Source organism: Euprymna scolopes, chromosome 45, assembly GCF_053919585.1.
Source record: "Euprymna scolopes isolate OS-2025 chromosome 45, ASM5391958v1, whole genome shotgun sequence".
Lineage (NCBI taxonomy): Eukaryota > Metazoa > Mollusca > Cephalopoda > Sepiida > Sepiolidae > Euprymna > Euprymna scolopes.
In genome coordinates this window covers 34,436,163-34,461,751 of record NC_136526.1, presented here as the reverse complement: position 1 = coordinate 34,461,751, position 25,589 = coordinate 34,436,163, and the positions used below count along the sequence as shown (strand labels likewise).

General features: G+C 23.9%; 1 long non-coding RNA gene across 1 annotated transcript; it reads right to left on the bottom strand.

Moving 5' to 3' along the window:
- Positions 1-407: 407 nt before the first annotated feature.
- Positions 408-25,589, bottom strand: LOC145269408 (uncharacterized). The gene is made up of 3 exons (XR_013865035.1): positions 25,139-25,589; positions 17,702-17,789; positions 408-3,477 (listed from the first exon to the last, which is right to left on the bottom strand). It is a non-coding gene; the product is annotated as an uncharacterized LOC145269408 (long non-coding RNA).

The following is a 25,589-nucleotide window of genomic DNA, read 5'->3' as shown; positions in this document are numbered from 1 at the left end:
TGTCTGACTGGGCTCCTTGTGGTTAGGAAAGCTTTCTGACATTTTTCCTTATCCACTGCCCCAGTCACCCTAAAATATCACTATGTCATTATTCTTGGTGGTGAAATGCAGATGTATAGTTAGGGTATTAAAGAGGGGTTTAAACTTAGGTCCCAAAAATAGATGTATGAAACCTCCTTTGAGAGTATCTACCTCCAAATCAGAAAGGTCCAATTTCCACCCACCTCCTATAACCACTGTCCCTTCTATTTTTCAACACCAATATTTGCCTTTGACTGATCACCCTGCCTTTTTCAATTCCGACGTCAATCTCTGCAGAAAAATTTGAAAATAGCATTGGCTCCATTATAACAATATTATGCTACAGAGGAAAGAAGGAGGTAATACAAATTTTGTAACAGAACACAAAACAAAAAAATAAGATTTAATAACATATTGAGTATAAATATGTTTTTTCCATTATCTTATGCATGCCACAAATGTATTCATATATATATATATTTTTTATTATGCACGCCACAAATGTATTTATATATGCATATATTTTTTTCGATTCTTATGCACGCCACAACTGTATTTATATATATATATTTATTATCTTATGCATGCCACAAATGTATTTATAGATGTATACATTTTTTTCATTATCTTATGCATGCCACAACTGTATTTATATATATATATATTTATTATCTTATGCACGCTGCAAATGTATTTATATATGTATATATTTTTTTCATTATCTTCTGCACGCCGCAAATGTATTTATATATGTATATACATTTTTTTCATTATCTTATGCACGCAACAAATGTATTTATATATGTATATATTTTTTTCAAGCAGGAAACATAAGGATGAAAACTAGACATTCTTGCTTTTTTTTCGTTTGCCATGATTTCACAAGCCCCTTCTTTATCGTTCGCTTTTCTTCCAGGTTCCCTTATAGTTAATAATAAGGCTCAGTACAATATCACATGTGCAATATATGATCATTTATCAGTGATATTATTTTGGCATCCCTTGTTGAATAAGGGTAAAACTATTTTAATAAAAAATGTAGTATATTCTTTGCTTAACAAAATGTTTATTTATATTTCTTGAGGGTGATATAAAGAGTGTAAATCTCATTATTTAAATCTGTTTCTATTGTTAAGTATTGAGACATTATGTTGAACAAAGATGACAGTGAAGCAGCAGTGCAGTCCCGATGCTGAGTGTGAAGTAATTGCCAGTAACAAAGATGGTGCTGAAGAATCAAATACGGTTCGTGACGTAGACACCGGCCAACTGATTGGTCCAAAATTCTACAATTTTTATAGTAATTTTGGAAGCTTTTCATTGGTTGCTCACCATGACTTATTGTTATAAAAACAATCGGCGAAGTCATTGGTGTCATATGCAATACAGTATGTGTATTCAATCAATTATCATTGCAAAAGGAATCATACTTCACAATAATTGGTTTCTATTAAGAATGTATTTTTATGCATTTAAGTGTGCATTTTGTTGCTAGTTGACAATGCCACAATTATGTACTGCTCTCAAGTTTACAACATATTATTTCTCCTTGCAAAGGAGGAATATCATGTGTGCATCAACATATCTTGTTCCTCTCCTGTTTGCATGTATTTCAAGATATATTCTTTTCTTGCAAATAAAAAGCCTAATACCTTACAAGACTATGGTTTCTCCCCACTATGTATTTGCATATGGTGCAACATACTTTGCTTCTTTGTAAAAGAAGAACCACATACTTCACAAGAATATGGCTTCTCACCAGTATGTTTACGCATATGTTGCAGCATATTGTTTTTTCGTGCAAAAGAAAAGCCACATACTTCACAAGAATATGGTTTTTGTCCAGTATGTGTACGCATATGTGTCAACAAACTATATTTTTGAGTAAAAGAGGAGCCACATACTTCACAAGAATATGGTTTCTCTCCAGTATGTGTTCGCATATGTTGTAACATGTTTTGTTTTGTTGTAAAAGAATAGCAACATACTTCACAGGAATATGGTTTCTCTCCAGTATGTGTCCGCATATGTGTCAACAAACTATTTTTCTGTGTAAAAGAAGTGCCACATACTTCACAAGAATATGGTTTCTCTCCAGTATGTGTTCGCATATGTTTCAACATATTGTTTTTCTTTGTAAAACAAGAACCACACACTTTACAAGAATATGGTTTTTCTCCAGTATGTCTTCGCATGTGTTCCAACAAACTTTTTTTCTCTGTAAACGAAGAGCCACATACTTCACAAGAATATGGTTTCTCTCCAGTATGTGTTCGCATATGTTGAACTATATGTGATTTTTGTGTAAAAGAAGAGCCACATACTTCACAAGAGTATGGTTTCTCCCCAGTATGTGTTCGCATATGTTTCAACATATTATTTTTCTGTGCAAAAGAAGAGCCACATACTTCACAAGAGTATGGTTTCTCTCCAGTATGTGTTCGCATATGTTGCACCATATTTTGTTTCTGTGAAAAAGAAGAGCCACATATTTCACAAGAATAGGGTTTCTCTCCAGTATGTGTCTGCAAGTGTTGTAATATATTTTTTTTCTGTTTAAAAGAAGAGCCACATACTTCACAAGAATATGATTTCTCTCCAGTATGTTTATGCATGTATTGCAACATAATTTTTTCCTGTGTAAAAGAAAAAACAAATACTTGCTAAGAATATGCTTTGTCTTCAGTATGTCGTCACATGTATGGCATAGCAAAGTTTCTCTTGATTACTTGCAAATAAAGAGTCACGTATTTAGCAAGAATGTTCTATCTTTTGTATGTGTTCGCATATGAATTCTGCTGACTTGTTTGAAAGGAACCAGATACTTGAAACATAATCGATTTTAGCATATTTTTAAAGCAGAATATTTGATATTATTTTAGTATAATTTGACCAATGTATCATAAGATGTGATTTGACGATAATAAAGACATTAATATTGTTAAAAACATATGGGTTTCCATGTAAAAGAAAAAAGAAATACTTCCCAAGAATATAGTTTCTCTTTAGTATGTCTAGCGGACAGTTTCTGTTGTTTACTTGCAAATAAAAATCCACTTATTTTGAAAGAATGTTTTATCTGTTGTAAGTGTTCACATATAAATTTTGTTGATCTGTTAGAAAGGAACCAGACACTTGAAACATATTTGACTTTTAGCACAATTTTAAAAGCAGAATATTTGATATAATTTTTAGTACAATTTGACTATCTATAGTTTATGTAACTGAATACAGTAGCCAAGGAAATCTTTTGTCCAATATATATAAGAATTTGATTTGAAGAAAATAAAGACATTAGTCTTGTTCACAATTGTAGATAATTTACATAAAAATGTAACATTTCGAATTATATTTAAAATTATCTTTTGTAATACAGTTCCATATTCCAAGTCAATAAAACAATGTATATTTATTCAAATCCAGTGAAACTGTTTTTTCTCGTAAGTTAATGGTATTCTGCAAAAGAATTAAAAGATAAGTTTTAGTAAAAATATTAATTTTAATACAAGACTAAGAAATATTTTTAAATGCAATGTCATATTTCATAAGAAAAGAATTCTTTATTTAATGAAAATCATTTTCTTATTTACAGGTGGAAAAAAGACTAATAAGGAATTGCAGATAAATAAAGAATTGAAATCAATCAGGTTTGAAGGAAGACTTTCAAGCAATTACAAGTATCAGAAGATGTACAGTAACCAAAGTTAAAAGAAGTTTCTTACAAATATTACAAACTACATGAGTTGCATAGTTACAAACTTTATTTAGAACTTATACAAACTATCAGTAATGCAGACAATTTAATATTGGATGGAGGGCAAAAGTGCTGGTAATGTGTCCGTGGAGCTTGAATCAATTTGAATGCATAATACCCATGAAAATAACAGCTGGTGCGTTCAGGGCCTCCCAGCAGTAAGACAATGAAAAAATAGAATATCTTTCCTCTATAAAAGCAGCTTTATTCACAACATTTATATGTGGCATTTACTGGAATGAAAGAAGCAAGTCAAGCAGATGTGTACCTGACACACATTAATTGATTTTGAGTGCTTCTGTGTAAGACGGAGTAATAGAATATGCTGGACTTAGTAAAAACAAACACTTTATGTCATTATTCTTGGTCGTGAAATGCAGACAGATATAGTTAGAGTATTAAAGGTGGGGTTTAAACGTAGGTCCCAAAAATAGATCTATGAAAGCTCCTGTGAGAGTCTCTACCTCAAAATCAGGAAGGTCCAATTTTTTGATGAGTGGCAGTAAAAGTCCTTTTGTTCAAGAGCTGACTTTTATGCCGATTTCATGTAGCTACCACATGATGGAAGCAAACAGAATCCAAAGCACAGAGCAAGCTGAGTAACAATATATAATACAAGACCAGTCAAGAGACTGTTTAACGAAGAGTAAAAGCAATGAACAAACAATTGTTACTTTTATTTCTGTAAAACAATTTGTAAACTCATAAAATTGTTACTTATGTTGACAGTAGTTGTGAAGTAGAACTAATCAAAAGTGTGTTGTCTTATTAATTACTAGAACCTCAACATTCATGTTGATACATATAATGTTGATAAATTATGATTGATAATGTTGATACACATAATGATTGATAATGTTGATAATCATAATGTTGATAATGTTGATAATCATAATGTTGATAATGTTGATAATCATAATGTTGATAATGTTGATAATCATAATGTTGATAATGTTGATACACATAATGTTGATACACATAATGTTGATACACATAATGTTGATACACATAATGCTGATACACATAATGCTGATACAATGTTGATGCACACAATGTTGATGCACACAATGTTGATGCACATAATGTTGATACACATAATGTTGATACATATAATGTTGACAATGTAATTGTATCAGAGAACTAAGTGCAAGAAGATTATTAGGATCAAAAACTGCGCAGCTATATTTATGATTTGCCTATCTTCAAGTAAATCGCCACTTTGGATCTATCAGAATATTGTTTATAAAGAATATAACAGTTAGTATCTAGGATTACATTTAGTTTGTGATTGTGCAAATGATGATCTCTATCATAAACATCATGTCATATTAAGATAAGCAAATCAACTATGCAACCTCCGCATATGTCAACAATGTATACAAAATTGTCAAATATGAACGAAATAGTTCTTAACACTTGTCACAGTTTTGAGTATTTGTATGAATTGGAAATATGCAAATGAATATTAGAAACACTTAATTTAATCTTAAGACTCTGCACTAGCTAAGGATAATGTAGATAAAACTAAGAGCAAGGAGATTATTAGGATCAAAAAGTGTGCTGCTATATCTATGAGATGCCTATCATTAATGATTGGATCTAAAAGCCACTGGATCTATCAGAATATTGTTTACAATAGCAGTTTGTATCTTGGGTTACATTTTATCTGTGATTGTGAAAATCATCAGGTCTATCATAGACAGTATGCCATATCTAGATCAGCAAATCAAAAAGGCAACTTGCGCATACATCAACACCATATATGAAATTGTAAAATCTGAATGAAAAAGTTCTTTACACTAGTCACATTAAATACTTTTTTTACAGATACAAAAATCAGTTTATCTGTAATAATTTAATTTTGTATTTTATGTTCAATATAGTATTGGATAAAATTAGTTTTGTATTTTACTTTCCATATATCTTTGGGTAAAAAATAGTTAAGTTTTGCATTTTATTTTCAATATAGTATTGGATAAAATTAGTTTAGTTTTGTATTTTCTTTTCAATATGGTATTGGATGAGATTAGTTTTGTATTTTACTTTCAATATATTTTTGGGTAAAACTACGTAAGTTTTGTATTTTATTTTCAATATAGTATTGGATAAGTTTAGTTTAGTTTTGTATTTAATTTTAAACCTAGTATTGGGCTAAATTAGTTTTGTATTTTACTTTCAAAATATTATGCGAAAAATTAGTTTAGTTTTGTATGTTATTTTAAATATAAGATTAGGTAAAATCAATTTAGTTTTGTATTGTATTTTCAATAGAGTATTGATTAAAGTTAGTTTAGTTTTGTATTTTATTTTCAATAGTATTGGAAAAAATTAGTTTAGTTTTGTATTTACTTTTAATATAGTATTGGATAAATTTGGTTTAGTTTTTAAATTTATTTTCAATACAGTATGTGATAAAATTAGTTTAGTTTTGTATTTTACATTCAATATAGTTTTGGAAAACACTAGTTTAGTTTAGTATTTTACTTTCAATATAGTATTGGAAAAAATTAGTTTAGTTTTGTATTTTACATTCAATATAGTTTTGGAAAACACTAGTTTAGTTTAGTATTTTACTTTCAATATAGTATTGGAAAAAATTAGTTTAGTTTTGTATTTTACATTCAATATAGTATTGATTGAAATTAATTTAGTTTTGTATTTTACATTCAATATAGTATTGATTGAAATTAATTTAGTTTTGTATTTTACATTCAATATAGTATTGATTGAAATTAATTTAGTTTTGTATTTTACATTCAATATAGTATTGATTGAAATTAGTTTGGTTTTGTATTTTACATTCAATATAGTTTGGAACAATTAGTTTAGTTTTGTATTTTACTTTCAATATAGTCTTGACTGAAATTCTTTTAGTTTTTATTTTACTTTCAATATAGTATTGATTGAAATTATTTTATATTTGTATTTTACTTTTAATATAGTTTTGATTGAAAATAGTTTTCTTTTGTATTTTACTTTCAATATAGTTTTGGAAAAAAATAGTTTAGTTTTGTATTTTACATTCAATATAGTATTGATTGAAATTATTATAGTTTTTTTATTTTACATTCAATATAGTTTTGGAAAAAATTAGGTTAGTTTTGAATTTTACATTCAATATAGTTTTGGAAAAAATTAGTTTAGTTTTGTATTGTACATTCAATATAGTATTGATTGAAATTATTTTAGTTTTGTATTTTACTTTCAATATAGTATTGATTGTAATTAGTTTTTTTTTGTATTTTACTTTCAATATAGTTTTGGAAAAAATCAGTTTAGTTTTGTATTTTATATTCAATATAGTTTTGGAAAAAATTAGTTTAGTTTTGTATTTTACTTTCAATAAAGTATTGATTGAAATTATTTTAGTTTTGTATTTTACTTTCAATAAAGTATTGATTGAAATTAGTTTAGTTTTGTATTTTACTTTAAATATAGTATTGATTGTAATTAGTTTTTTTTTGTATTTTACTTTCAATATAGTTTTGGAAAAAATCAGTTTAGTTTTGTATTTTATATTCAATATAGTTTTGGAAAAAATTAGTTTAGTTTTGTATTTTACTTTCAATAAAGTATTGATTGAAATTATTTTAGTTTTGTATTTTACTTTCAATAAAGTATTGATTGAAATTAGTTTAGTTTTGTATTTTACTTTAAATATAGTATTGATTGAAATTAGTTTAGTTTTGTATTTGACTTTCAATATAGTATTGATTGTAATTAGTTTTTTTTTGTATTTTACTTTCAATATAGTTTTGGAAAAAATCAGTTTAGTTTTGTATTTTATATTCAATATAGTTTTGGAAAAAATTATTTTAGTTTTGTATTTTATATTCAATATAGTATTGATTGAAATTATTGTAGTTTTGTATTTTACTTTCAATAAAGTATTGATTGAAATTAGTTTAGTTTTGTATTTTACTTTAAATATAGTATTGATTGAAATTAGTTTAGTTTTGTATTTGACTTTCAATATAGTATTGATTGTAATTAGTTTTTTTTTGTATTTTACTTTCAATATAGTTTTGGAAAAAATTAGTTTAGTTTTGTATTGTACATTCAATATAGTATTGATTGAAATTATTGTAGTTTTGTATTTTACTTTCAATATAGTATTGATTGAAATTAGTTTAGGCTTGTATTTTACATTCAATATAGTATTGATTGAAATTATTTTAGTTTTGTATTTTACTTTCAATATAGTATTGATTGTAATTAGTTTTTTTTTGTATTTTACTTTCAATATAGTTTTGGAAAAAATCAGTTTAGTTTTGTATTTTATATTCAATATAGTTTTGGAAAAAATTAGTTTAGTTTTGTATTTTACTTTCAATAAAGTATTGATTGAAATTATTTTAGTTTTGTATTTTACTTTCAATAAAGTATTGATTGAAATTAGTTTAGTTTTGTATTTTACTTTAAATATAGTATTGATTGTAATTAGTTTTTTTTTGTATTTTACTTTCAATATAGTTTTGGAAAAAATCAGTTTAGTTTTGTATTTTATATTCAATATAGTTTTGGAAAAAATTAGTTTAGTTTTGTATTTTACTTTCAATAAAGTATTGATTGAAATTATTTTAGTTTTGTATTTTACTTTCAATAAAGTATTGATTGAAATTAGTTTAGTTTTGTATTTTACTTTAAATATAGTATTGATTGAAATTAGTTTAGTTTTGTATTTGACTTTCAATATAGTATTGATTGTAATTAGTTTTTTTTTGTATTTTACTTTCAATATAGTTTTGGAAAAAATCAGTTTAGTTTTGTATTTTATATTCAATATAGTTTTGGAAAAAATTATTTTAGTTTTGTATTTTATATTCAATATAGTATTGATTGAAATTATTGTAGTTTTGTATTTTACTTTCAATAAAGTATTGATTGAAATTAGTTTAGTTTTGTATTTTACTTTAAATATAGTATTGATTGAAATTAGTTTAGTTTTGTATTTGACTTTCAATATAGTATTGATTGTAATTAGTTTTTTTTTGTATTTTACTTTCAATATAGTTTTGGAAAAAATTAGTTTAGTTTTGTATTGTACATTCAATATAGTATTGATTGAAATTATTGTAGTTTTGTATTTTACTTTCAATAAAGTATTGATTGAAATTAGTTTAGTTTTGTATTTGACTTTCAATATAGTATTGATTGTAATTAGTTTTTTTTTGTATTTTACTTTCAATATAGTTTTGGAAAAAATTAGTTTAGTTTTGTATTGTACATTCAATATAGTATTGATTGAAATTATTGTAGTTTTGTATTTTACTTTCAATAAAGTATTGATTGAAATTAGTTTAGTTTTGTATTTGACTTTCAATATAGTATTGATTGTAATTAGTTTTTTTTTGTATTTTACTTTCAATATAGTTTTGGAAAAAATCAGTTTAGTTTTGTATTTTATATTCAATATAGTTTTGGAAAAAATTAGTTTAGTTTTGTATTTTACTTTCAATATAGTATTGATTGAAATTAGTTTAGTTTTGTATTTTATATTCAATATAGTTTTGGAAAAAATTAGTTTAGTTTTGTATTTTACTTTCAATATAGTATTGATTGAAATTATTGTAGTTTTGTATTTTACTTTCAATAAAGTATTGATTGAAATTAGTTTAGTTTTGTATTTGACTTTCAATATAGTATTGATTGTAATTAGTTTTTTTTTGTATTTTACTTTCAATATAGTTTTGGAAAAAATCAGTTTAGTTTTGTATTTTATATTCAATATAGTTTTGGAAAAAATTAGTTTAGTTTTGTATTTTACTTTCAATATAGTATTGATTGAAATTATTTTAGTTTTGTATTTTACTTTCAATAAAGTATTGATTGAAATTAGTTTAGTTTTGTATTTTACTTTAAATATAGTATTGATTGAAATTAGTTTAGTTTTGTATTTGACTTTCAATATAGTATTGATTGTAATTAGTTTTTTTTTGTATTTTACTTTCAATATAGTTTTGGAAAAAATCAGTTTAGTTTTGTATTTTATATTCAATATAGTTTTGGAAAAAATTAGTTTAGTTTTGTATTTTACTTTCAATAAAGTATTGATTGTAATTAGTTTTTTTTGTATTTTACTTTCAATATAGTTTTGGAAAAAATCAGTTTAGTTTTGTATTTTATATTCAATATAGTATTGATTGAAATTATTGTAGTTTTGTATTTTACTTTCAATAAAGTATTGATTGAAATTAGTTTAGTTTTGTATTTTACTTTAAATATAGTATTGATTGAAATTAGTTTAGTTTTGTATTTGACTTTCAATATAGTATTGATTGTAATTAGTTTAGTTTTTTATTTTACATTCAATATAGTATTGGAACAATTAGTTTAGTTTTGTATTTTACTTTCAATATAGTTTGGGAAAAATTAGTTTAGTTTTGTATTTTACATTCAATATAGTATTGGAAAAATAAGTTTAGTTTTGTATTTTACTTTAAATATAGTTTGGGAAAAATTAGTTTAGTTTAGTATTTTACATTCAATATAGTATTGAAAAAATTAGTTTAGTTTTGTATTTTACATTCAATATAGTATTGATTGAAATTATTGTAGTTTGGTATTTTACTTTTAATATAGTATTGATTGAAATTAGTTTAGTTTTGTATTTGACTTTCAATATAGTATTGATTGTAATTAGTTTTTTTTTGTATTTTACTTTCAATATAGTTTTGGAAAAAATCAGTTTAGTTTTGTATTTTCTATTCAATATAGTTTTGGAAAAAATTAGTTTTGTATTTTACTTTCAATATAGTATTGATTGAAATTATTAGAGTTTTGTATTTTACTTTCAATAAAGTATTGATTGAAATTAGTTTAGTTTTGTATTTTACATTATATATAGTTTTGGAAAAAGTTAGTTTAGCTTTGTATTTTACATTCAATATAGTTTTGGAATAAAATAGTTTAGTTTTGTATTTTACATTCAATTTAGTTTTGGAATAAAATAATTTAGTTTTGTATTTTACATTCAATATAGTATTGATTGAAATTAGTTTAGTTTTGTATTTTACATTCAATATAGTATTGATTGAAATTATTATAGTTTTGTATTTTACATTCAATATAGTATTGATTAAAATTAATTAAGTTTTGTATTTTACATTCAATATAGTTTTGGAAAAAATTAGGTTAGTTTTGTATTTTACATTCAATATAGTATTGATTGAAATTAGTTTAGTTTTGTATTTTACATTCAATATAGTATTGATTGAAATTATGTTAGTTTTGTATTTTACATTCAATATAGTTTGGGAAAAATTAGTTTAGTTTTGTATTTTACATTCAGTATAGTACTGGAAAAAATTAGGTTAGTTTTGTATTTTACATTCAATATAGTATTGATTGAAATTATGTTTATTTTGTATTTTACATTCAATATAGTTTGGAAAAAATTAGTTTAGTTTTGTATTTTACATTCATTATAGTTTTGGAAAAAATTAGTTTAGTTTTGTATTTTACATTCAATATAGTATTGATTGAAATTATGTTAGTTTTGTATTTTACATTCAATATAGTTTTGGAAAAACTTAGTTTAGTTTTGTATTTTACATTCAGTATAGTACTGGAAAAAATTAGGTTAGTTTTGTATTTTACATTCAATATAGTATTGATTGAAATTATGTTAATTTTGTATTTTACATTCAATATAGTTTGGAAAAAATTAGTTTAGTTTTGTATTTTACATTCATTATAGTTTTGGAAAAAATTAGTTTAGTTTTGTATTTTACATTCAATATAGTCTTGGAAAAAATTAGTTTAGTTTTGTATTTTACATTCAATATAGTATTGATTGACATTATGTTAGTTTTGTATTTTACATTCAATATAGTTTTGGAAAAAATTAGTTTAGTTTTGTATTTTACATTCAATATAGTATTGATTGAAATTATGTTAGTTTTGTATTTTACATTCAATATAGTTTTGGAAAAAATTAGTTTAGTTTTGTATTTTACATTCAATATAGTTTTGGAAAAAATTAGTTTAGTTTTGTATTTTACATTCAATATAGTTTTGGAAAAAATTAGTTTAGTTGTGTATTTTACATTCAATATAGTATTGATTGAAATTAATTTAGTTTTGTATTTTACATTCAATATAGTTTTGGAAAAAATGATTTTAGTTGTGTATTTTACATTCAATATAGTATTGATTGAAATTAGTTTAGTTTTGTATTTTACATTCAATATAGTATTGATTGAAATTAGTTTAGTTTTGTATTTTACATTCAATATAATTTTGGAAAAAATTAGGTTAGTTTTGTATTTTACATTCAATATAGTTTTGGAAAAAATTAGTTTAGTTTTGTATTTTACATTCAATATAGTTTTCGAAAAAATTAGTTTAGTTTTGTATTTTACATTCAATATAGTATTGGAAAAAATTAGTTTAGTTTTGTATTTTACTTTCAATGTAGTATTGATTGAAATTATTATAGTTTTTTATTTTACATTCAATATAGTTTTTGAAAAAATTAGGTTAGTTTGTAATTTTACATTCAATATAGTTTTGGAAAAAATAAGTTTTGTTTTGTATTTTACATTCAATATAGTATTGATTTAAATTAGATTATTTTGTATTTTACATTCAATATAGTTTGGGCAAAATTAGGTTAGTTTTGTATTTTACATTCAATATAGTTTTGGAAAAAGTAGTTTAGTTTTGTATTTTACATTCAATATAGTTTTGGAAAAAATTAGTTTAGTTTTGTATTTTACATTCAATATTGTATTGATTGAAATTATGTTAGTTTTGTATTTTACATTCAATATAGTTTTGGAAAAGAATTAGTTTAGTTTTGTATTTTATATTCAATATAGTTTTGGAAAAAATTAGTTTAGTTTTGTATTTTACATTCAATATAGTATTGATTGAAATTATGTTAGTTTTGTATTTTACATTCAATATAGTTTTGGAAAAATTAGTTTAGTTTTGTATTTTACATGCCATATAGTTTTGGAAAAAATTAGTTTAGTTTTGTATTTTACATTCAATATAGTTTGGGAAAAACTTAGTTTAGTTTTGTATTTTACATTCAATATAGTTTTGGAAAAAATTAGTTTAGTTTTGTATTTTACATTCAATATAGTATTGATTGAAATTAATTTAGTTTTGTATTTTACATTCAATATAGTTTTGGAAAAATTAGTTTAGTTTTATACTTTACATTCAATATAGTTTTGGAAAAAATTAGTTTAGTTTTGTATTTTACATTCAATTTAGTTTTGGAAAAAATTAGTTTAGTTTTGTATTTTACATTCAATATAGTATTGATTGAAATTATATTAGTTTTGTATTTTACATTCAATATAGTTTGGGAAAAAATTAGGTTAGTTTTGTATTTTACATTCAATATAGTTTTGGAAAAAATTAGTTTAGTTTTGTATGTTACATTCAATATAGTATTGATTGAAATTATGTTAGTTTTGTATTTTACATTCAATATAGTTTTGGAAAAAATTAGTTTAGTTTTGTATTTTACATTCAATATAGTTTTGAAAAAAATAGGGTTAGTTTTGTATTTTATAGTATTGGAAAAAATTAGGTTAATTTTTTTATTTTACATTCAATATAGTTTTGAAAAAAATTAGTTTAGTTTTGTAGTTTACATTCAATATAGTTTTGGAAAAAATTAGGTTAGTTTTGTATTTTACTTTCAATATAGTATTGGAAAAAATTAGTTTAGTTTTGTATTTTACATTCAATATAGTATTGATTGAAATTATTTTAGTTTTGTATTTTACATTCAATATAGTTTGGAAAAAATTAGTGTAGTTTTGTATTTTACATTCAATATAGTTTTGGAAAAAATTAGGTTAGTTTTGAATTTTACATTCAATATAGTTTTGGAAAAAATTAGTTTTGTTTTGTATTGTACATTCAATATAGTATTGATTTAAATTAGATTATTTTGTATTTTACATTCAATATAGTTTGGGAAAAATTAGTTTAGTTTTGTATTTTACTTTCAATATAGTTTGGGAAAAATTAGTTTAGTTTTGTATTTTACATTCAATATAGTATTGATTGAAATTATTTTAGTTTTGTATTTTACATTCAATATAGTTTGGGAAAAATTAGTGTAGTTTTGTATTTTACATTCAATATAGTTTTGGAAAAAATTAGGTTAGTTTTGAATTTTACATTCAATATAGTTTTGGAAAAAATTAGTTTTGTTTTGTATTGTACATTCAATATAGTATTGATTTAAATTAGATTATTTTGTATTTTACATTCAATATAGTTTGGGAAAAATTAGTTTAGTTTTGTATTTTACATTCAATATAGTTTGGGAAAAATTAGTTTAGTTTTGTATTTTCCTTTCAATATAGTATTGATTGAAATTATTATAGTTTTTTATTTTACATTCAATATAGTTTTGGAAAAAATTAGGTTAGTTTTGAATTTTACATTCAATATAGTTTTGGAAAAAATTAGTTTAGTTTTGTATTGTACATTCAATATAGTATTGATTTAAATTATGTTAGTTTTGTATTTTACATTCAATATAGTTTGGGAAAAATTAGTTTAGTTTTGTATTTTACTTTCAATATAGTATTGATTGTAATTAGTTTAGTTTTGAATTTTACATTCAATAAAGTATTGATTGAAATTAGTTTAGTTTTGTATTTTACTTTAAATATAGTATTGATTGAAATTAGTTAAGTTTGTATTTTACATTCAACATAGAATTGATTGAAATTATTTTAGTTTTGTATTTCACTTTCAATATAGTATTGATTGAAATTAGTTTAGTTTTGTATTTTACTTTCAACATAGTTTTGGAAAAAATTAGTTTAGTTTTGTATTTTACTTTCAATATAGTTTGGGAAAAATTAGTTTAGTTTTGTATTTTACATTCAATATAGTATTGATTGAAATTATTGTAGTTTTGTATTTTACATTCAATATAGTATTTATTGAAATTAGTTTAGGTTTGTATTTTACTTTAAATATAGTTGTGATTGAAATTAGTTTAGTTTTTTATTTGACTTTCAATATAGTATTGATTGTAATTAGTTTTTTTGTATTTTGCTTTCAATATAGTTTTGGAAAAAATTAGTTTAGTTTTGTATTTTACATTCAATTTAGTTTTGGAAAAAAATATTTTAGTTTTGTATTTTACATTCAATATATTTTTGGAAAAAATTAGTTTAGTTTTGTATTTTACATGCAATTTAGTTTTGGAAAAAATTAGTTTAGTTTTGTATTTTACTTTAAATATAGTATTGTAAAAAATAAGTTAAGGTTTGTATTTTACATTCAATATAGTATAGATTGCAATTATTTAAGTTTTGTATTTTACATTCAATATAGTTTGGGAAAAATTAGTTTAGTTTTGTATTTTACATTCAATATAGTATTGATTGAAATTATTGTAGTTTTCTATTTTACATTCAATATAGTATTGATTGAAATTAGTTTAGGCTTGTATTTTACTTTAAATATAGTTTTGATTGAAATTAGTTTAGTTTTGTATTTGACTTTCAATATAGTATTGATTGTAATTAGTTTTTTTGTATTTTACTTTCAATATAGTTTTGGAAAAAATTAGTTTAGTTTTGTATTTTACATTCAATTTAGTTTTGGAAAAAATTAGTTTAGTTTTGTATTTTACATTCAATATAGTATTGATTGAAATTATGTTAGTTTTGTATTTTACATTCAATTTAGTTTTGGAAAAAATTAGTTTAGTTTTGTATTTTACTTTAAATATTGTATTGTAAAAAATAAGTTAAGTTTTGTATTTTACATTCAATATAGTATTGATTGAAATTATTTAAGTTTTGTATTTTACATTCAATATAGTTTGGGAAAAATTAGTTTAGTTTTGTATTTTACATTCAATATAGTATTGATTGAAATTATTTAAGTTTTGTATTTTACATTCAATATAGTTTTGATTGAAATTCTTTTAGTTTTGTATTTTACATTCAATATAGTATTGATTGAAATTAGTTTAGTTTTGTATTTTACATTCAATATAGTTTTTTGAAAAAATTAGTTTAGTTTTGTATTTTACATTCAATATAGTATTGATTGAAGTTATTTAAGTTTTGTATTTTACATTCAATATAGTTTTGATTGAAATTCTTTTAGTTTTGTATTTTACATTCAATATAGTATTGATTGAAATTAGTTTAGTTTTTTATTTTACATTCAATATAGTTTTGGAAAAAATTAGTTTTGTTTTGTATTTTACATTAAATATACTTTTGGAAAAATTAGTTTAGTTTTGTATTTTACATTCAATATAGTATTGATTCAAATTATTTTAGTTTTTTATTTTACTTTCAATATAGTATTGATTGTAATTAGTTTAGTTTTGAATTTTACATTCAATAAAGTATTGATTTAAATTAGTTTAGTTTAGTATTTTACTTTTACTATAGTATTGATTGAAATGAGTTTAGTTTTTATTTTACATTCAATAAAGTATTGATTTAAATTAGTTTAGTTTTGTCTTTTACATTCAATATAGTATTGATTGAAATTAGTTTAGTTTTGTATTTTACTGTCAATATAGTATTGATTTAAATTAGTTTAGTGTTGTATTTTACCTTCAATATAGTTTTGGAAAAAATTAGTTTAGTTTTATAGTTTACTTTCAATATAGTATTGGATGAAATTAGTTTAGTTTTGTATTTTACATGCAATATAGTATTGATTGAAATTTGTTTAGTTTTGTATTTTCTTTCAATATAGTATTGATTGGAATTTGTTTAGTTTTGTATTTTACATTCAATATAGTTTTGGATAAAAGTCAGTTGCAAAAGTTGCACTCTTCTGATATTTTAAGGTTTAATCTTCAATGCAGGCAACCCAAAACACATATATGAATTACTTAGGACTTTATGAAACGAGGGCATACTACCCTCATGGATGAATAAAAGGTTAAATTGGAAATTCTGTGTTGTTTTCTGAGTCAGAAAATATCCCAAGTTTGACAGAAAGATTTCCCACTTTTAAAAGTGCAACATTTTTACATGAATAAATGTGCAACATTTTTACACAAATAAAAGTGCAACATTTTTACATAAATAAAAGTGAAACATTTTTACATAAATAAAAGTGCAACATTTTTACATAAATAAAAGTGCAACATTTTTACATAAATAAAAGTGCAACATTTTTACATGAATAAAAGTGCAACATTTTTACATGAATAAAAGTGCAACATTTTTACATGAATAAAAGTGCAACATTTTTACATAAATAAAAGTGCAACATTTTTACACAAATCAAAGTGCAACATTTTTACACGAATAAAAGTACAACATTTTTCCACGAATAAAAGTGAAACATTTTTACACAAATCAAAGTGCAACATTTTTACACAAATAAAAGTGCAACATTTTTACACGAATAAAAGTGCAACATTTTTACACGAATAAAAGTGCAACATATTTACACGAATAAAAGTGCAACATTTTTACACAAATAAAAGTACAGCATTTTTACACGAATTCGGCAAGATGCATCTGAAGCAGGTCACAAGTGTGATCAACTGAAACATAGTGCAAATAACACTAAAAAAGAGAATAATCGTCTGAAGAATAAATACAATGTCGCAAATTATTTTCTCATAAAAAATTGCTATTGTTTTTAAAAAAGTAATTCTTAATTCCACCTACTTACTTCTCTGATAATCTGGAATTATCTTTGATATTTCTTTTATAAAGCTTGTACATTTACTCAAATTTTGTTGTGTTTCTTATTTAAATTTTGCTTTTAATTTGTTTCCTTACAATTTCTGTTGAATTTTCTCAGACATCCACGAATTAGTTTTACTTTCAATTTAATTATTTTTTAATAAGTTTCCTTGAAGTACATAATATGAATAAAAATGTTTATATCAATATTATTTATGTCATTACCATAGAAATAATAAACACTAAAAATTTGACAAATTCGAATAATTACCTGTCATTCAAAATTTCTTTACCACTGAATCAGTCTATTTTTAAGCTACGAATGATGTTTTATGCAGTTCACATTTTCCGGAATAAATCTGCAAAAAAATAAATCAATTAATTTTGACTTCTTATTTGACTTTTTTTTATAAAATTCTTATTTTCTTTACGTTTTTAACTAGTGTTGGGACGATTCCTAATTTTTATACGATTCCGATTCCGATTCCAGGAAAATATTGATTAACGATTCCGATACCAAGTACGATACCGATTCCGATTCCTAGGGAATTATTGTTTTGAAATATACCAGTTAGTTTTATACTTATGGTCGGGTAGTTCCCAAATATGTTCTTTAACTTTGGAAGAGATATTTTATGCCTACACAGTCGTGTTTTGGTTTAAATAAAATTATTATATAGTAAACTAAACGAAAAATTAGCAAAATTTATTTTAGAGAAAATTTATTTTACTTAATTGGAATACAGAAAAAAAAAAAAGAAAATAGAATTAATCCTTCAGAGCAAAAACAAATAAAATAGAATTTATATAACAGAACAAAAACAAGAAAATTAGAGAATAAATTAACACAATTCATTATTTTGGTCCTCATAATTAACAGATTTAATGAAATAAATAAAAAAAATATTGTGGAAGAGAAAGAAAATATATACTAATTAAATATAAAAAAAATAAATATTTAATTTAATAATTTATAAATGAACGTGCATAATTCACAAAGTGTAGTTAACACCTATTGTTTTTTCTTACTTTTTCATTGCTTTTACACGTTGTTTCTAACGTGAAGAATAAGTTTAGCCCAACTAATTTTGAAATAGGGTATATCAAAGGAACACATATAAAAACGATACCGCTATAAAAACAAATGAAATACTAGATAAACTTGAGCAAAAATAATTACCAAAATTACAGAAAAAGATAAAAGAAAAAAAAAATGGTGAAGTTTGTTGAGTGAAATGAATTATTGAAAGAAAATTAATTGAACTAATAGAAATGTTTAAAAAAAATGTCACATTTCAATATTTTTTTAATAATTAAATTCTCAGGGTTGTCGAAATTAAAACTTAAGTGATTTTTTTTTTATTAGACTTCTTTCGAAGCTTGTTACCTTGAAAAATACATTTTAAACCCTGTTTTTTTTTAAATAAATTGAAAATAAAACGCAATTAAAAAAATTTAATTGATAATTGAAACTTTAAAAACATATTAAACATTGAAAAATTACTTATCACACAAATTAACGTCCAATAAAGTAGATCCAGTCTTCATACAGGAATTCGGTTATAATAAATATATCTTTCCCAAACCTTAAAAAATTAATTTTTCTTTTTTTTTTTTTGAGAGAGAGTTCTTTAAAATCGCCGGGGAATGCCGCCTAAAATTTTAAAGAAGTAAATTTTAGGAGTTTAGTGCCTTTCAAAGACGATTATCATAATTTATTATCATCATTTAATTTCCTTTTTTCCTCTCCCCCCACACCTTTCCACGTGGTACAGTAGTTAACCAGTGCTCCTGTTGCTGTCATTCAGCTATCTTTTAATTTCTAGTTAAAAGAATTTTTCATGAAATAGAATCAGCATTTTTAAAAATTATTTTTTTTAGTTGTATACTGTATTTACTCTTTGAAGTTAAGGAGGGTTAAAAAAATTGGTGACACCTAGATGGTGACTTAGAAAAAAAAAAAAAAAAGACACTGCGATTTCGACCCTCACTAATAAAACTGGTCAGAGTGACTAGTTGGTAATTTTGCTAAGTCGTGGACCAAAGAGTTAAAAAAAGATTTCAAGAAATTCAACGAATTTTCATTTGGTCCAAATTTCAAAATTTTGCGAAATAATACAACGTGATTAATTTCATTTTAGGGATATTTCTTTCAAAAGCCTTCTTTGAAAAAAAGAAAAAAAGTATATTATTCTATTAAACCTTTTACTGTTTAAATAATTTGACTTTGCTCGTTTTATTTTAAGAAAATATAAGTTGAAAAAGCATTTTCATTCAGTATTAGAAGATTTGTTAGTAAAAAAAGATAAGCGTATTTTTTTAAATTTTTACTCGCAATGTAGAGCCCTGCATACTTCTTTTCAAGTTAATTCTTTTGTAGTTTTGATTACAATAGATCTGAATGAATGAATCTTGTAAGGGAGGAGGCACTAAGCATTGCCCTGTTAGTAATGAATTTCTTTGGTTTCTTTTTATAACATGCTACATTTCTCTCTTGCGGTTAGAAATATCAGGACATTTTTTTCTTTTTTTCAATATCTGACTAAAAGAATCGTAATGAAGGAATCGGAAAATTAAGGTATTTTTTAACGAGGCGATTCCGATTCCGATACCTCCCAAAATACACGATTCTTACGATTAACGATTCTGATTCCGATTAATCGTCCCACCACTATTTTTAACACAAACCAAATGTCACATGTTTTTAGTTTAAAAAATCTGAAGATAAAATGATTAAAAGTCAAGAGTACATTAATTCTTAATTGAGGAGAAAAATCTATTGAATTACATCAAAACAAAAACTGGTTCTAAATATAAAAATGAACAGATAATAGAAAATAATAGGTGAGGACTATACTGACATTTTGCAACATAATAACTGAACACACTTTTACACGAATCAAAGTGCAACATTTTTACACGAATCAAAGTGCAACACTTTTACACAAATAAAAGTGCAACATTCTTACACAAATAAAAGTGCAAAATTTTTACTTGAATCAAAGTGCAACATTTTTACATGAATAAAAGTGCAACATTTTTACACAAATAAAAGTGCAACATTTTTACATGAATAAAAGTGCATAATTTTTACATGAATAAAAGTGCAACATTTTTACACGAATCAAAGTGCAACATTTTTACATGAATAAAAGTGCAACATTTTAACATGAATAAAAGTGAAACATTTTTACACAAATCATAGTGCAACATTTTTACACAAATAAAAGTGCAACATTTTTACACAAATAAAAGTGCAACATTTTTACACAAATAAAAGTGCAACATTTTTACACAAATAAAAGTGCAACATTTTTACACAAATCAAAGTGCAACATTTTTACACAAATATAAGTGCAACATTTTTACACAAATCAAAGCGCAACATTTTTACACAAATAAAAGTGCAACATTTTTACACAAATAAAAGTACAACATTTTTACACAAATAAAAGTGAAACATTTTTACACAAATCAAAGTGCAAAATTTTTACACAAATCAAAGTGCAACATTTTTACACAAATCAAAGTGCAACATTTTTACACAAATCAAAGTGCAACATTTTTACACAAATCAAAGTGCAACATTTTTACACAAATAAAAGTGCAACATTTTTACACAAATAAAAGTGCAACATTTTTACACGAATAAAAGTGCAACATTTTTACATAAATCAAAGTTCAACATTTTTACATGAATAAAAGTGCAACATTTTTACACAAATAAAAGTGCAACATTTTTACACAAATAAAAGTGCAACATTTTTACACAAATAAAAGTGCAACATTTTTACACAAATCAAAGTGCAACATTTTTACACAAATAAAAGTGCAACATTTTTACACGAATAAAAGTGCAAAATTTTTACACAAATCAAAGTGCAACATTTTTACATGAATAAAAGTGCAACATTTTTACACAAATAAAAGTGCAACATTTTTACACAAATAAAAGTGCAACATTTTTATACAAATCAAAGTGCAACATTTTTACACAAATAAAAGTGCAACATTTTTACACAAATCAAAGTGCAACATTTTTACACGAATCAAAGTGCAGCATTTTCACACGAATCAAAGTGAAACATTTTTACACAAATCAAAGTGCAGCATTTTTACACAAGTCAAAGTGCCACATTTTTACACAAATAAAAGTGCCACATTTTTACACAAATAAAAGTGCCACATTTTTACACAAATCAAAGTGCAGAATTTTTACACAAATAAAAGTGCAACATTTTTACACAAATAAAAGTGCAACATTTCTACACAAATAAAAATGCAACATTTTTACACGAATAAAAGTGCACACATCCAAAACATAATAATTTCACCATCACATGTAATTGATCGTGAATACATTGGCTCTTAAACTGTGTTGACGTTTCCTATCTATAGAATGCACATTTTTAATCTTTATAATCTATTGTACAATTTCTGATTTAACCCCCCCCCAAATATTTCTTCCTTTAGCAGAAATGACATGAATGTTTTTACGATGAAACATATTTTTAAGTAAAAAAGAAAAAAAAATTTCCCATCCAACTAATATTCACTAAAAAGTAAGAACATTGTTTCATTACACGCACAAAAATATATAAACTGAAATTATATTTTTTAAATTTAATATTTTGTGTAGGTCTTTTGAATTAGGTTTTTTTTTACCTTTTTCTTCGTGGCACTTGACTGTTTGCAGACCCCTAAATAATATTCCAGGAAAAGAGATTTGGCTCCAGTGAAGAAGTGATATTGAAAATGTAGGTGTATTTTGAAGAGAAATTGTTCTACAAAAAATTAGGCATCAAATTGTTAGAGAAACATTGGAAACAGTGTATCATGTTTGAAGGAAATGAAACTGATTACAGTTAAATTTTGCCTAAAATTGGTTGTTAAATAATATTAAACTTGGTACTTATTGATGCATTAATTGGCATAAAGAACCTGCTGATTTAATGTTTGCACAATCAAGATTCAAAAACAACATTCACTGTCGTTGTTACTTCAAATAACAAAACTAGTATGGCAAAACATATGTTAGCATATTTCAATGCTTTCTGATGTACTTGACAATGTTTCTGATATAAATAAAACATTTAACAAATGATAAAAAATAAGCTTTGAAATTTGTAAAAAAAATTTTTTTAAACATTTTCACAAAAATCAAATTCATGTAAAATAAAATATAAAATGTAATGCAAGTCCAAATTTCAAAATTATTAACTCTTTGTTATTATTAATTTTTTGTTATTATTAATTTTTTGTTATTATTAATTTTTTGTTATTATTAATTTTTTGTTATTATTAATTTTTTGTTATTATTAATTTTTTGTTATTATTAATTTTTTGTTATTATTAATTTTTTGTTATTATTAATTTTTTGTTATTATTTACTTTGTTATTATTGTTGAACCCATCCATCCTAAAATTATGCTTTTTGGGTCATAATGTATGAACATTATGAAAGAACTAGGAAAAAAAAAGAATAAAACAATTTTTATAGAATTAAAGTTGAGGGATCAGTTTCACATATAAGTTTAAAAGTAAAATGGCCCCTCATTTTCGGGTCAGATAGTGTTTGAATGACATCTAAGGCACATGAATTAAAGCTCAATGGGAGGATTAAGAGAAGGAATTTGTGGGGAATGTTGCCACCTGGACTTAGGGTTCCAGGTAGAGTTAATTAGATATTGTAACACCTTCAAAAAACATAATTTACTTCTCTTTAATAAAAAAAATTGGGTATATAGTCTATAAACGTTATTCAGATAAACGATTGGCCTGAAATAGCTGATAAGTTTACGCTAATTTGATATGCAAAACTAATTCCCCACTGTTAATTCTGAAATAATTGTTTCTATTCAAACAGTTAATAACCTAAATAAAGAAGACTCATTTTCTTTGGAACGGAATTTTGCTGAAGGTGATCATTTACAAATTTATCAACAATTATTTGAATATAAAATTTTCAAGTATTTTTTAAAGTCTTCTGGTATACTTTAAAAATAATATATAAACTGTAGAATGTTCATTATCGCAGGGTTATTTATCTAAAGTATTTGGGAGCCAACATATTCAATATAGCAGACAGTAATCATTTTCAATATAGCCATTTTTACTTTAAGAATTCTCCGTTTGGCCTTTTCTTTTTCTTTCGGCATTTTCCCTAAAATTTGGCCTTTTTTTCATAAAAAAGGTTTTCAAATATTTATTTTAATCTGAAAGAACATAAAAGAAATCGGCGATTTATTGAATTTCTGGTTCACTTATTTGAAAATAAATAAAATTTGACCTTTTTTCATAAAAAAGGGTACTTGTACAGTTTAATCAAGACATTAAAAATGAAAATATCGAAAAAAGGTTATATTGTACACATCCGTTTTGACATGAACATCTTTGAAAAAAAAATTTCACTTAATTTGATCGAGTAGTTTTTTTTTTTTTTTGTTTTTTTTACAGCGAAAAAACACATTTTTATGAGAGCGCGTTGAAGGCAGACATCTTGAATTTGTTTTAAATTTTTGTTTGAATTTTAGAAACGACACGAGAGATAACTCCATGTAAAGTACCGACACCCCCTCCCCATCTTTAATAACTAGCTTTTCTTTCTATAAATCGAACCTTTTGCTCGATATCATAACAAATTGTTTTTTAAAAACTACTAGATGAAATTAAGTGAAATTTTTTTTCGGAGAACTTCATTCCATACCAGATACGTACAATTTGAGCTGTTTTTTCGATATTTTTATTTTTTAATGTCTTGACTAAACTGTACAAGTATAAACAAAAATTGGCTTCAAATATTTATTTTAGTTTGATAGAATATTTTTTACAAAATCGGTGATTAATTGGATTTCTGGTCTTCACTTATTTGAAAATAAATAAAGTTTCAATACGGGGGGAGGAGGAAGTGTCGCTAATCTACCGAACTTTTCTAAAATCTTCAAAGAGATTAAATTCATTCTTAGTTATATTTTTGGGTTTGTATTACTGTACACATAGATTCGAAAAAGTTGTCAAAAAACAAATATGTAACAAATAAATATTATCAAAAGCAAGATAAGTTACTTTTCTACAAAACTGGATATAATTTTCGTATTTTTATTCGATGTAACATGTTTATTCAGTTCGAAAATCATACAGTGTTTACCGATGTATTGGAAAATTCAAAATGGCGCCCGACTCTCTCTTTAACACAGTAAATTCGGGAAAAGGTGTTATAAATAAAAAACTAGACAAAATACTGTTATAAATTCGCTCAATATATGTTACCGTGACATAAATTGACATATATTCGGTGTTTTTTTTTTAAAGTATTTTGTCTAGTTTATTATTTATAACACCTTTTCTCAAACTTACCGTGTTAAAGAGAGAGTCGGGCGCCATTTTGAATTTTCCAATACATCGGTAAACACAGCATGTTTTTCGAGCTGAATAAACATTGAATAAAAACAAAAAAAAAAACATCCAGTTTTGTAGAAAAGTAACTTATCTTGCCTTTGATAACATTTATTTGTTATATATTTGTTTTTGGCAACTTTTTCGAATCTATGTGTACAGTAATACAAACCCATTTTTTTTTTTTAAATAGTTATCTAATCCCAATTACCGACATTTCCCTTCCGAAAATTACTTTCCCCCTGCGTTTTTGGAAAATTAATAGAAACAGATGTACAAAAAGTTGAAATAATGCAAGTAATATTATACTTACATTTATTGAATCTTTTTTCGCTTGACTTGTTTGAAAGAAACATTCGTTGGTGTTTTAAGGGTTGCGTGTTTTTTACTTCAAAGGGTAGATTACGTGAATTTCGTCAATGTCAAATAACGCATTGGCATGCGTAATCAAAATGGAAATTTTCTACTGGGTTTCCCTCTCATCATTTCTTAACAAACTTTGTTATTATTACTTATTGTAAACACAGCTGTTAAATTTTATTTTTACTTAGTATGCTGTTTTTTTTGTTGTTTTTTTTCTGTGTGTGTTTTTTTTTATTGTTATCGTAGTTAATGAAGTCTATATGTCAAATCTGGTGAACTCAGGAGTTACATGCTAAGCAGGACAATTCAGCGCATGCGCAATCAACCCTTCTGTCTGTCTGTCTGTCTGTCCCTCTCTCCTCATTTTCTTCTCTCACGCCCTCTCAAGTTCTTGTTATTAT